Source organism: Loxodonta africana, chromosome 1, assembly GCF_030014295.1.
Source record: "Loxodonta africana isolate mLoxAfr1 chromosome 1, mLoxAfr1.hap2, whole genome shotgun sequence".
In the NCBI taxonomy this organism is placed as follows: domain Eukaryota; kingdom Metazoa; phylum Chordata; class Mammalia; order Proboscidea; family Elephantidae; genus Loxodonta; species Loxodonta africana.
Window position 1 is genome coordinate 73,505,006 of NC_087342.1, and position 12,599 is coordinate 73,517,604.

At 41.0% G+C, this 12,599-nt stretch overlaps 1 non-coding gene across 1 annotated transcript; it reads left to right on the forward strand.

Moving 5' to 3' along the window:
* Window positions 1-5,457: 5,457 nt before the first annotated feature.
* Window positions 5,458-5,530, forward strand: TRNAA-AGC (transfer RNA alanine (anticodon AGC)). Its single transcript has one exon. It is a non-coding gene; the product is annotated as a tRNA-Ala (tRNA).
* The last annotated feature ends 7,069 nt before the right edge of the window (window positions 5,531-12,599 follow it).

A 12,599-nucleotide genomic window follows, 5' to 3' on the forward strand; every position in this document is an offset into this window, starting at 1 on the left:
GAATCGTCTATCCAGCAAAACTGTCTCTTAACTATCTCCGAAATATGGAGGTGAAATTAAGACATTTCCAGAAAAACACAAGTTGAGGGAATCACAAGATTTTATCAACTGATGCAGAAAAGGCATTTGACAAAGTTCAACACTTATTCATAATAAAAACTCTCAGCAAAATAGGAATAGAAGGAAAATTCCTCAACATAATAAAGGACATTTATACAAAGCCAACAGAGAACATCACCCTAAATGGAGAGAGCCTGAAAGCATTCCCATTGAGATCAGGAACCAGACAAGGATGCCCTTTATCACCGCTTTGATTCAACATTATGTTGGAGGTCCTAGCCAGAGCAATTAGGCTAGATAAAGAAATAAGGGGCATTCAGATTGGCAAGGAAGAAGTCAAAATATCTCTTTTTGCAGATGACATGATCTTATACACAGAAAACCCTAAGGAATCCTCCAGAAAACTACTTAAACTAATAGAAGAGTTCAGCAGAGTATCGGGGTACAAGATAAACATACAAAAATCATTCGGATTGTTCTACAACAATAAAAGGAACATCGAAGAGGAAATCATCAAATCAATACCATTTACAGTTGCCCCCAAGAAGATAAAATACTTAGGAATAAATCTTACCAGAGGTGTAAAAGACTTATACAAAGAAAACTACAGTACACTTCTGCAAGAAACAAAAAGAGACATACATAAGTGGAAAAACATACCTTGCTCGTGGATAGGAAGACTTAACATTGTAAAAATGTCTATTCAACCAAAAGCGATCTCTACACTTAATGCAATTCTGATCCAAATCCCAACGACATTCTTTAATGAGGTGGAGAAACAAATCGCCAACTTCCTATGGAAGGGAAAGACGACCCAGATAAATAAGGCATTACTGAAAACAAAGAACAAGGTGGGAGGCCTCACTCTACCTAATTTTAGAACCTATTATAGCACCACAATAGTCAAAACAGCCTGGTACTGCTACAACAACACACACATGGACCAATGGAAAAGAATTGAGAATCCAGACATAAAGCCATCCACATATGAGCAGTTGATATTTGACAAAGGCCCCAAACCAGTGAAAAGGGGAAAAGATGGTCTTTTTAACGAACGGTGCTGGCATCACTGGATATCCATTTGCAAAAAAATGAAACAAGACCCATACCTCACTCCATGCACAAAAACTAATTCAAAATGGATCAAAGACCTAAATATAAAGTCTAAAACAATAAAGATCATGGAAGAAAAAATAGGAACAATGTTAGAGCCCTAACACATGGCATAAACAGTATACAAAACATTATAAAGAATGTAGAAGAAAAACTAGATAATTGGGAGCTCCTAAAAATCAAACACCTGTGCTCATCCAAAGACTTTAGGAAAAGAGTAAAAAGACTACCTACAGACTGGGAAAAACTTTTTAGCTATGACGTTTCTGATCAGCGCCTGATCTCTAAAATCTACATGATACTGCAAAAACTCAACTACAAAAAGACAAATAACCCTACTAAAAAATGGGCGAAAGATATGAATAGACATTTCATTAAAGAAGGTATTCCGGTAGCTAACAGACACATGAGGAAATGTTCACGATCATTAGCCATTAGCGAAATGCGGATCAAAACTACAATGAGATTTCATCTCACTCCAACAAGGCTGGCATTAATCCAAAAAACACAAAACAATAAATGTTGGAGAGACTGTGGAGAGATTGGAACACTTATACACTGCTGGTGGGAATGTCGAATGGTACAACCACTTTGCAAATCCATTTGGCGCTTCCTTAAAAAGCTAGAAATAGAAGTACCATACGATTCAGCAATCCCACTCCTCAGAATATATCCTAGGGAAATAAGAGCCTTTACATAAACAGATATATGCACACCGATGTTTATTGCAGGACTGTTTACAATGGCAAAAAGATAGAAGCAACCAAGATGCCCATCAAAGGATGAATGGATAAATTATGGTCTATTCACACAATGGAATACTACGCATTGATAAAGAACAGTGAGGAATCTGTGAAACAATTCATAACGTGGAGGAACCTGGAAGGCATTATGCTGAGTGAAATTAGTAGATTTCAAAAGGACAAATATTGTATAAGACCGCTATTATAAGAACTGGAGAAATAGTTTAAACTGAGAAGAAAACATTCTTTTGTGTTTACGAGATGGGGGAGGGAGGAAGGGTGGGAGAGGGGTATTCACTAATTAGAGAGTAGATTGGAACTACTTTAGGCTAAGGAAATGACAGCCAACAAAACAGGGAAGGTCAGCACAACTGGACTAAGCCAAAAGCAAAGAAGTTTCCTGAATAAACGGAATGCTTTGAAGGCCAGTGTAGCAGGGCAGGGGTCTGGGGACCATGGTTTCAGGGGACATCTAAGTCAATTGGCATAATAAACTCTATTAAGAAAACATTCTCCATCCCACTTTGAAAAGTGGCGTCTGGGGTCTCAAACGCTAGCAAGCAGCCATCTAAGATGCATCAATTGGTCTCAACCCACCTGGATCAAAGGAGAATGAAGAGCACCAAGGACATAAGGCGATTACGAGCCCAAGAGACAGAAAGGGCCACATGAACCAGAGACTATATCATACTGAGACCAGAAGAACTAGATGGTGCGTGGGTACAACTGATGACTACCCTGGCAGAGAACACAACAGAGAACTCCTGAGGGAGCAGGAGAGCAGTGGGATGCAGACCCCAAATTGTCATAAGACCAGACTTAATGGTCTGACTGAGACCAGAAGGATCCCGGTGGTCATGGCCCCCAGACCTTCTGTTTCCCCAGGACAGGAACCATTCCTGAAGCCACCTCTTCAGACATGGATTGGAGTGTACAATGGGTTGGAGAGGGATGCTGGCGAGCAGTGAGCTTCTTGGATCAGGTGGACACTTGAGACTATGCTGGCATCTCCTGTCTGGAGGGTAGATGAGAGGGTAGAGGGGGTTAGAAGCTGGCAAAATGGACATGAAAAGAGAGAGTGGAGGGAGATAGCAGACTGTCTCATTACGGGGAGAGTAATTGGGAATTTGTAGGAAGGTGTATATGGGTTTTTGTGTGAGAGACTGACTTGATTTGTAAACTTTCACTTAAAGCACAGTAAAATTTATTAAAAAAAAATTTCAGCCTAGGATGGGCAATCAAGACTTAATAGTGTATGTATATGCCTTTGGACCTTTACAAATCAAGTGATTCAATATCTGGACCCAGCATGCTATGTCAAGGTGAATTGTCAAGTATTTGGCTGCAGATAATAAAAAGTGGGTAGTTGAAATCTACTTCACGGCAACGGGTTTAATGTGTTACCGCAGGGATATAAGACTAAGATGTCACTGGGGGTGGATAGTGGGAAGCTTTTCGTTCTATGTTTGTGTTTCTACTGTATTTTGGAGGTGGAGATGATTGAAGTAAGAAAAAAAAATCAAAGAGGAGAGGACTTAAACCCATGAAAACTTGTGAAACTTTCTGGGCTAAAACTAAGCCATTTTTAAAGAATAAAATACATGTTGATTTGGAGGTGGTCTTGGATTTTATCCCTTTTTGGCGGGGGGGGCTTATTCATTCTTTAATTTTATAACAGTTTATTCTTAATGTATAGATGAAATAGTCTCCCTCATCTTTTTAGGAATACCATATTTAGTTTAAAGTCTTGTTCTCATTGTTTTATCAGCTCTGTTTACTCAGACGTAAATAATCTTGTTTGCTGAGTCTGCATCTCTTTCACTGTGTTGCTTTATTTAATTGTTCGGTGATGTGATTCTTTTTCTTTTTCTTTTTTTTATTAAAATAATTTTTATTGTGCTTTAAGTGAAAGTTTACAAATCAACTCAGTCTCTCACATAAAAACGTTCTCTAGGATATATTCTGAGGAGTGGGATTGCTGGATCATATGGTAGTTCTATTTCTAAGTTTTTAAGGAAGCGTGAAATCAATTTCCAAAGTGGTTGTACCATTCTACATTCCCACCAGCAGTGTATAAGTGTTCCAATCTCTCCACAGTCTCTCCAACATTTATTATTTTGTGTTTTTTGGATTAATGCCACCCTTGTTGGAGTAAGATGAAATCTCATTGTAATTTTGATCTGCAATTCTCTAATGGCTAATGATCGTGAACATTTCCTCATGAATCTGCTAGCTACCTGAATGTCTTCTTTAGTGAAGTGTCTCTTCATATCTTTTGCCTATTTCTTAATACGGTCATTTGTCTTTTTGTAGTTGAGTTTCTGCAGTATAATGTAGATTTTAGAGATCAGGTGCTGATCGGAAATGTCAAACAGGTATTCTTCTCACAAAAGAATGTTCTCTCAGCCCTGTGTTCCCTCCTCACCGCCATTTCTCAAGGTCCACTCTTGAATCCTTCAGTCTAGTATGATCTTGCCTCATGACCCCCATAGCTCCTTTCTGTAATAACGTGGAGACTTTTGCTGTTCTCGAATATGATGGGGATATACGATTTCTACATCACACGCTTCAACGGGAATTGAACCCAAATCTCTCAGAAATTAGAAAGAAAAGAAACTCACAAATTAAGGGGTCTCCGGATTATAGTGGTTACCAAGCTCGCCTAACAAATGTAAGATCTTGGTTCGAAATCCAGCAGACACAATTGGAGCTGTATAGCCTCCAGAAACCCTGATGGCATAGTGCTTAAGTGCTATGGTTCCTAACCAAAAGATCAGCAGTTCGAATCCGCCAGGTGCTCTTTGCAAAGTCCATGGGGCAGTTCTATTCTGCCCTATAGGGTCGCTGTGAGTCGGAATCGACTGGACCGCAGTAGGTTTTGTTTTTTGGTTTGCATTCCAGAATCGGGGAGAGGCTGTCCCGTTCCCTACTCATGGGTGGTCAAAGCTGCGGGGAGCAAACGACAATCACGCCTTTCAAGGGGTCAGATGGTCATCCTAAGAGAGCTGTGCCACATAGCTAGACCGTTCTGGCTTGATCCTCTCTAGTTGGGACGTCCTCTCTTCTCGAAAATCAGAAGCATAAAATGTTGGCGGCGCCTGAACTTTGCCACCGCGTCCTTTTCTTCTCCCCAGCAGGAAACAGCTGGCTGAGCAGTCAAGACGCTCTTGCCCCAGGCCATTTCGGGCTGAGTCTGGGTTTCATTTTAATCTACTGAAAACCAAACCCATTCGCTTACAGTGGATTCCTACTCTTGGAGACTCTGTAGGACAGAGTAGAAGCGCCCCCACAGGATTTCCAAGGCTGTAATTCTTCGCAGAAGCAGGCTGCCTGCATCATTCTCTTGCGGAGCCGCTGGTGTGTTCAAAACTTTCGGTTTATCAGCCGACCGCTTAAGCACTGTACCACCAAGGATCCGTAAGGTTCCGCTATAATGACCTGGAAAAGCCTGGTACTCTAAAGTGCTGGAGATAGTGCGTACCGGAGTGTGGACCGGCAGCTTGATTCCTGAATAAGGTAAGATAAAGCGGTTGTACCGCGTGGGGAATTAGCTCAGGTGGTAGAGCGCTCGCTTAGCATGCGAGAGGTAGTGGGATCGACGCCCACATTCTCCAAATTTTGCATCTCAGACTTTGACCTTTGAAAAACGAGAAAATACTGAACTCTTTGAAATTAGGTGTCTAAGTACATGCTTCTTCAGTTTTATTACTTATGGGCACTTACAATACGTAGATGTAGAGTTTTATACTTTGTTTTTTCAGAGGAGCTGTGATTTCAAGAGGGTGTTGCATGTCCAGTTCCTATTTTTCTCTCTTTTCTTCCTCCCTCTTGGCCCTAAATGCAGTCACAGACCTGAGGAGTGCAGGGCAGAGCCCAGGAAATAAAGTCCCAGCTTCTTGGCTAGAGGACTGAAAAGGGGAACCCCAAGCAACAAGAAAGTACTTCTGAGACTCTAGAGGATAGGAGTTCAAGAACTCTAACCCATAGAGTTGTCTGAACCTATAAAGTTGTCTGAACTCCAGGATGCACCTCAGAGCTAAAATGTGTGTCTCCCATCCTAAGCAACACTCCATGAACTTTGAGACTGAACTAAGAGATAGACCACGGCCCAAGTCCATACTGGATACTCTCCAACCTCCCTTTAATTGGTAAGTGTAGATTTTGATGCATAGTTGTGTTTCCAAAATTCAACTGGACTGAATACAATCATTATAAATCTCTTAGCAGAATCACTGACGCATAATCTTGAAAAAAAAACATGGAAGACAGCATTATAAGTTGAGTTGGGGGTGTTGAAAAGGAAATGTAGCTAGTCACATAAATGCAAGTGGAGGTATAGAGTAAAGGAGGAAGTATGGACTGGAGATAAAGTTGGGAACTATTTATTCTTTCAGTCAGTCAGTCAGTCAGTCAGTCAGTCAGTCAGTCAGTCAGTCAGTCAGTCAGTCAGCTAATGCTAACAGAGCTCCTCTTATGTTTCATGTCAACAAAAGAGACTGTGGAAGGTGAAAGGGGGATTGAGCTCTCTGAGGGTGTAAGATCCAGATCATTGGAACATCAGAGTAAAAAGGCAGACACAATTGTCCCAGGTCATGCAGCCCACAGGGTCCTATCACCTGGTGTGGACTTCACACCCCCTGGTGGTGGAATTTTCCTGGGTGTCATTGGCTTAGATGGAATGACTTTATACAGCAATGATTATGATTTTAGAAAACTGGAAATTGGCCAAACAGTGTCTTGGAGACTAAGATTGTATATCTCAGTTCCTCAGTGAGCCTTCCTCAAAGAGGTGCAATCTTGGTGAAGCCAGCAGCATCTCCATCTCATAACGTGAAGGTCCTGAGTTCAAGACTCTGGAAGGGCATGTATTCTTCTTTTCACAGTCCACAGAAAAATGCACCACACACACAAAAGAACATTTCCATGGAGGTGACTCCCACTCAGAGACAGAGTAGAACTGGCATATACGGTTTCCAAGGAGCCACTGGTGGATTCAAAATGTCGACCTTTCCTTTAGCAGCCGAACTCTAAACCACTGTGCCACGGGGACTCCCAACACCGTAAAAGCACCAAACAAATCCTGTCAAATAACGATTTGGAAACTGGTCCCATTATTCGCTGAGAATCGCTGAATTTTGTAGTCTTTTGAGGCTGTCAGGGGTTTGAATAAAATGGAAGAATAAAGTGGTTTCGGTTTCCCCAATAAACTGCAAGCCGCGTTTTATCCTTTATCCTCCTCACCAACTCATGAAGAAAACAGAACTTTCTCTCCCAACTTCGTCTTTGATGGTGCCCAACCTGCAGATGTGGGTGCAAGAAGTTTTCAAGACATGCATTCATTTATTCAGCCAACAAATATTTCTTGAGTACATATATTGTGTCAGGGACTGTTCTGGGAGCAAGAATTTCAAGAGTGAAGAACCCACAAAAATCCCATCCATGTAGAAATCCATTGCCACCGAGTCAATTCCCACTCATAGTGACCCTATACTGCTCCATAGGGTTTTAAAGGAATGGCAGGTAGATTCAAACAGCTGTTAGCACCCTGAGCTCTTAACCAGTGCACCACTCGGGCTCCCCACCCTTGGTAGACCTACATCCTAATTCACAGTGCGGGGAGGGGGAGAAACAGACAAGAACCAACAAGAAAAATGCCTCCAAATATGGTGAAGATATAAGAAAGTAAATAATAAGAAAATAAAGAGATTAGAAGTTGAAGATGGTGTGCTCAGCTTGCAAAGGAAGAGACAGGAAATTTGTCACCTTGAAGATGAAGATGCCATTTAGTCTTTTCTTCCTCCAGCCAGGTCCTCTAACACTGTCATTAGAATGATTTTTACCTATCAAGGCAACTGGAAGTTATGAAAGCTTCTTTCTCTAAAGGTTTGTTGGCTTAGTTGGATGAATGGTGGTATAGCAGGCCTGAGGTGAAACTCCTTCACATGTTTCTTCATTTGGAAAATGAGGACTAGAAAACTCCCTGGGTGGATTAATACCTAGAGCATGACCACAGCAATACGAGCTACTTCTGTATTAGGTGCCATTTCCCTGTACAACACTGGTCTCTTGCACAGAGCTTGAGTCATAGGTACTCATATAGGGACTAGACAAATGGATTTACAGATGAAGATTAGAATCCACCACTTGTTGGAGTCCTGACCCCTATAGCTATGGATGTAATCCCATTTGGGAATAGAGTTTTCTTGGTTATGTTCATGACCCCACATCAGTGTAGGGTGTATCCTAAACCTAATTACTTCTGAGTGATGTAAAGAGTAACATAGACACATAGACAAGCCAGCACAAATGGGGGAAGACAGAAGCACATGTGAGGATCACCAAAGAACCAAGGAATGAGGAACCCAGAAGGTATAGAACCTGAGACAAGGATCTTCCTCTAGAGGCAACAGAGAAAGAACCTTCCCCTAGAGCTGGTGCCCTGAATTCAGACTTCTAGCCTCCTGAACTGTAAGACAATAACCTTATGTTGTTTAAAGCCACCCACTTATGGTATTTTGGTTACAGTAAGCACTAGATAACTAAGACAGTTCTCTTCCCGGAAAGAACCGGCTTTCCTCTAAGGTTCCCGATACTCCCAGGTGAGGAAGGAATCCTAAAATGTCTTCAGAAATTGAGCATTTTCTGGAAAAATCAGGAAGCCCAACTATAAAAACAAAAGCCAAACCCAAGAGAGTAGAATGTTCCAGGAGTTTTCCCAAGTGGCAGCTGGAGGATTCAAAATGCTGACATCTTGGTTAGCAGCTGAACAACTAAACACTGGGGCCACCAGTGCTCCAAGAAACACTACTGAAAAGAAACAAACAAAACAAAATCCATTACCATCGAGTCAATTCCTAATGACCCTACTAAAAAACAAAGATGCTCTTTGTCCTCCATTCTATTCAGACACATACCAACGCTATAAAAAAAAAGAAGAAGGGCATAATTTGATCACATAGAAAGGCCTCAGGAAAAAAGATAATATCTAGGAAGATCAAGATTAAAGTAGCAAATCCATTACCAGAATAAGATTTCTACGGTGAAGGGAAACAAGCGGTCATTATGGTAATTTTAGATCCAAAATTTGAAAGCCATATTCACCAGAATTCTTGTCTATTGATCTCAGAAGGAAAAGGAAGAAAAGAAACTTGTCCTACAATCCAGGAGAAAGAAAGACCTTTCCTGTGATTTTTGCCTAAAAATCCTCACAGATAATTAGGATCAAAGGGATTCTGACCTTGGAGTATCAGTATTCTCTCTGTAAACCTTTCCTTCAAAACTAACTCTGAAGAAAAGCCCTGATTTCCATAGCTTTAAGATGTCTTAAAATTCTCCTGCCCCTCCCTCAACTTATCCTTCTCCCGTGACCTTAAGGTTTTCCTACCTTGGTCCTGCCTTTCTCTGGAAAATAGGTCAACAGATCAAGCCCTACCTATCCATCTTGGCCACACTGGGAAGGATGATTGTACAGATATGTGGGCCTGAGAGGCTGCCCATTTCCTCTTCCAGGGCTATGACATTTCCTAAATCAAGTGACAATCAAAACCTTCTTTTCTGAAACACAGTGACATAAGCTTTAAGAAAGCCAAGTAGATCTGACTGAAGATCCCACCCAGGTAGAACTTCTCTCTTCCTTTATGCAAACCAAGATAGTAAACTTGTAGTGGGCTCTAAGCTTTCCACAGCAAATTTTCTAACTCCAACTTTTATTAGGTGTTCTTTTCTCTACATTCTCTGAGAGAAACAGTGGTGTTTATCCCATTTGTGTCTGAGGGTGTGTCTGAATTGCTCTGCCCTCATTTGGGTTCTGGTTCCTTTTTAATGGGCTTGAGTTTCACTGTGGTCCATAGTAGACCCATGCAATTGTCAGGGCACATCACATCTCGAGTGATCACAGGTGAAAAAGAAAGCAAGAAGATGGCCAATGAAGTGAAATGATGGAGTGTTTGCTTTGCACTCAGAGGTAATGGAATGGATGCCTGCTTTCTCTAGTTTTGCTCCTTCTTGGTAAGCACCCACCAACTCAGAGCTTCTCTTCTGAACTCAAACCCAGGAAATACTGAACTTCTTTTAAAAGTGATCCTGGTTCTTTTCTTATTTCACACATAGGACAGCTCAGGTACAATCTTTGACCCACATTAACTGTCACTGGGATGTAGACAAAGAAGAACCCCTGAAAAGAGCAATGGAAAGGGAAAACGTCACCTGTGCTGGGCATTTTCACCTCAGGATATGGAGTGCTCTTTGGTATTGGAAGGGCCGACTTCTTACTCCTGACCTCTCAACCCTCTTCTTGGACAGAGAGAACTTGATTTTTCAGGGGAAAGGAAAACCTCTCCTCCACTTGAGATTAAGATTTATGGGGACCTTTGAAATATTTTTTTTTTTTTTGAAATATTTAAAGAGATGAAGCAAGGAACAAGGAAACCTGAGGAAACAAGGCAGGCTAATGAGGGACACCTAGAGAGACAGTACGTACAAGACAGTTTGTGGATCTGAGATCTCTGAGTACAAGTTTCTCAGGAGAGGGACACCAAGTGGCAGAGAGTCAGAAAAGGAAGTTATAACACCCAGAGGAATTCTTAGAGAAAACCCAGTGCACAAGAATGGCTCAGACAGCCAAACAAATCCCTACTGGCAGCCAAATCAAAACCTTCAGAAACTTTAGCAACTTACCAGGAACTTGTTTACAATGTCTATATTATTTTAGACATAATTTCATTTCCTGTGTACAAAGTATCACACATATATCTACAATGAAGAAATTGTGTGCACAAGAAATAAATCCTTTGAAAACTGGAAAGAAAAAAAAAAAAAAAACCCTTCAGAAACACTTGCCAGTTTTTTAAAAAATTCCACACACAACGGAAGATACATTTTTCCTCTTTGCAGAAGCACCTGAAATGTGATTCCAATATGGAAGAAAAAAAAAATCCCATTATCTTGAAACATTTTAAATCTCGTTTAAGCTGAAACATATATCCCCCCCACAAAACAAAAACACAGAGCTAACGAAGTGGAGAAGTTTTAACTTTAAATCAACTTCAACTCGTACACCATGTCATAAAAAAAAAACAAAAAAAGTTGTAGGAGCTGAAAATTTTAATTTGTGGTGAGACTTTTACTTAGAGTGGGAGAAGTCACAGAACTGCCTAAAATGTTGCACAGGAAGAAGAGAAAAATTATTTCTATCAGAAGATTTATTAAAATTAATAAATTTTCTCCTTTTAGTGTCCCCATTCAGACTTAAGGGGCAGTCTGTGGCAGAGAAGAAACAGTAGTGCCACCTGAGGCTTTTTGTTGCCAGTTTCCAAAATCCATAGGGGAAATAGAAAGTTGCTGAAAAGTTAGGAAAGTAGAAAAGTTTTGTTAAAGAGGCAGATCGACTTAAGAAAGAGAGCCCAAGACTAGAGTAAGGAAAATTCCTTTTTGTCTAAGGTAAAGGCAAAGAGGTCTGAGGACCTATAAGAATAAGAACATGTACATTTACTTGGTAGAACTTCCCTGAGTGGCCAAACAAGTGCTAACCCAGATGCAGGGCCACCGCCTCTGCAGATAAATGTATGTCCCTGGCAGAACACAGCATGGACGCTTCAGATCAGGATTTCTCAGTCTGCACACTATTGACATTTGGGGCCAGATTAATTCTATTTTAGGAGCCTGTCCTACACATTGGAGAATATTTAGCATCATCCTTGGCCTCTACCCACTAGATGCATGACCATCCCTGGGTGATCTGCTCTGGTGATGATTACAGCCTAGGAAACCCTGTGGGGTAGTTCTACTCGTCTTACAGGCTCACTATGAGTTGGAATCGACTCAACTGCACACAGCAACAATTCCATGTCTCTACTCCCCTCCGAAATTCATTATATTTGTTCATATCAGGGGCTTGTTGGTTCATTCTGATGGTAGAAGGATTATTAAGGTTAAACATTGTATGTTCAAAGTAGGTCTGGCAATACCTACTAGGGGTGAATTTTAAAAGGTTGCTTCCCGAGTCCCACTTCTAATACTTTTTATATAACCTGGTGCCCTCGTATATAAAAATCTGCATAACTGGAATTCATATTTAAGAACCACAAATCTAGATTACAAAATTGAAAAGAGAGCTGATTCAAAGACTTCCTATCCTAACTATACCGAGGCATAAGCTCCAAAAACTGTTTTTAATGGAAGCTCATATTTATTATACATATGAGTTTAGAGTAGCTCTAAAAAAGTTTAACCCAGTTGAGGCCATTTCAAAATTGATTAATTCTGCACCTTAGATATTGTTTCACCCCAAATCCTTTGATGTGATAGCAAGGGATGTGCTGGTTAGTATAAGGTCCAGGAAATACACAAACCCTAGATACTAATGCTTATGTATCTGCTGTCCTCTCAGTGCACCCTCATTATTACAATAAGCCTTAATTAAGACTGAGATCATTTGAAGGAGGGCAGCTAATCATCTAGTTATGGAAGGACACAGTGAGAGAGGAAAGTTGTGCCTCAAGGGATAGATTTTCTGCACAGGGAGCCCTCTCCTCTGCCAAGCCTCAAGCTTACAGCAGCCTTGGCAGCAGACTAATTTTACCATGACATCTGGAAATCCAAAAGGTAAAAAATATGGCCTGGGAAGCCCTGATGGAAAGACCAGTCTAGATCCATCTCCATGCTACTGCTAAGGTAAGCACCTGT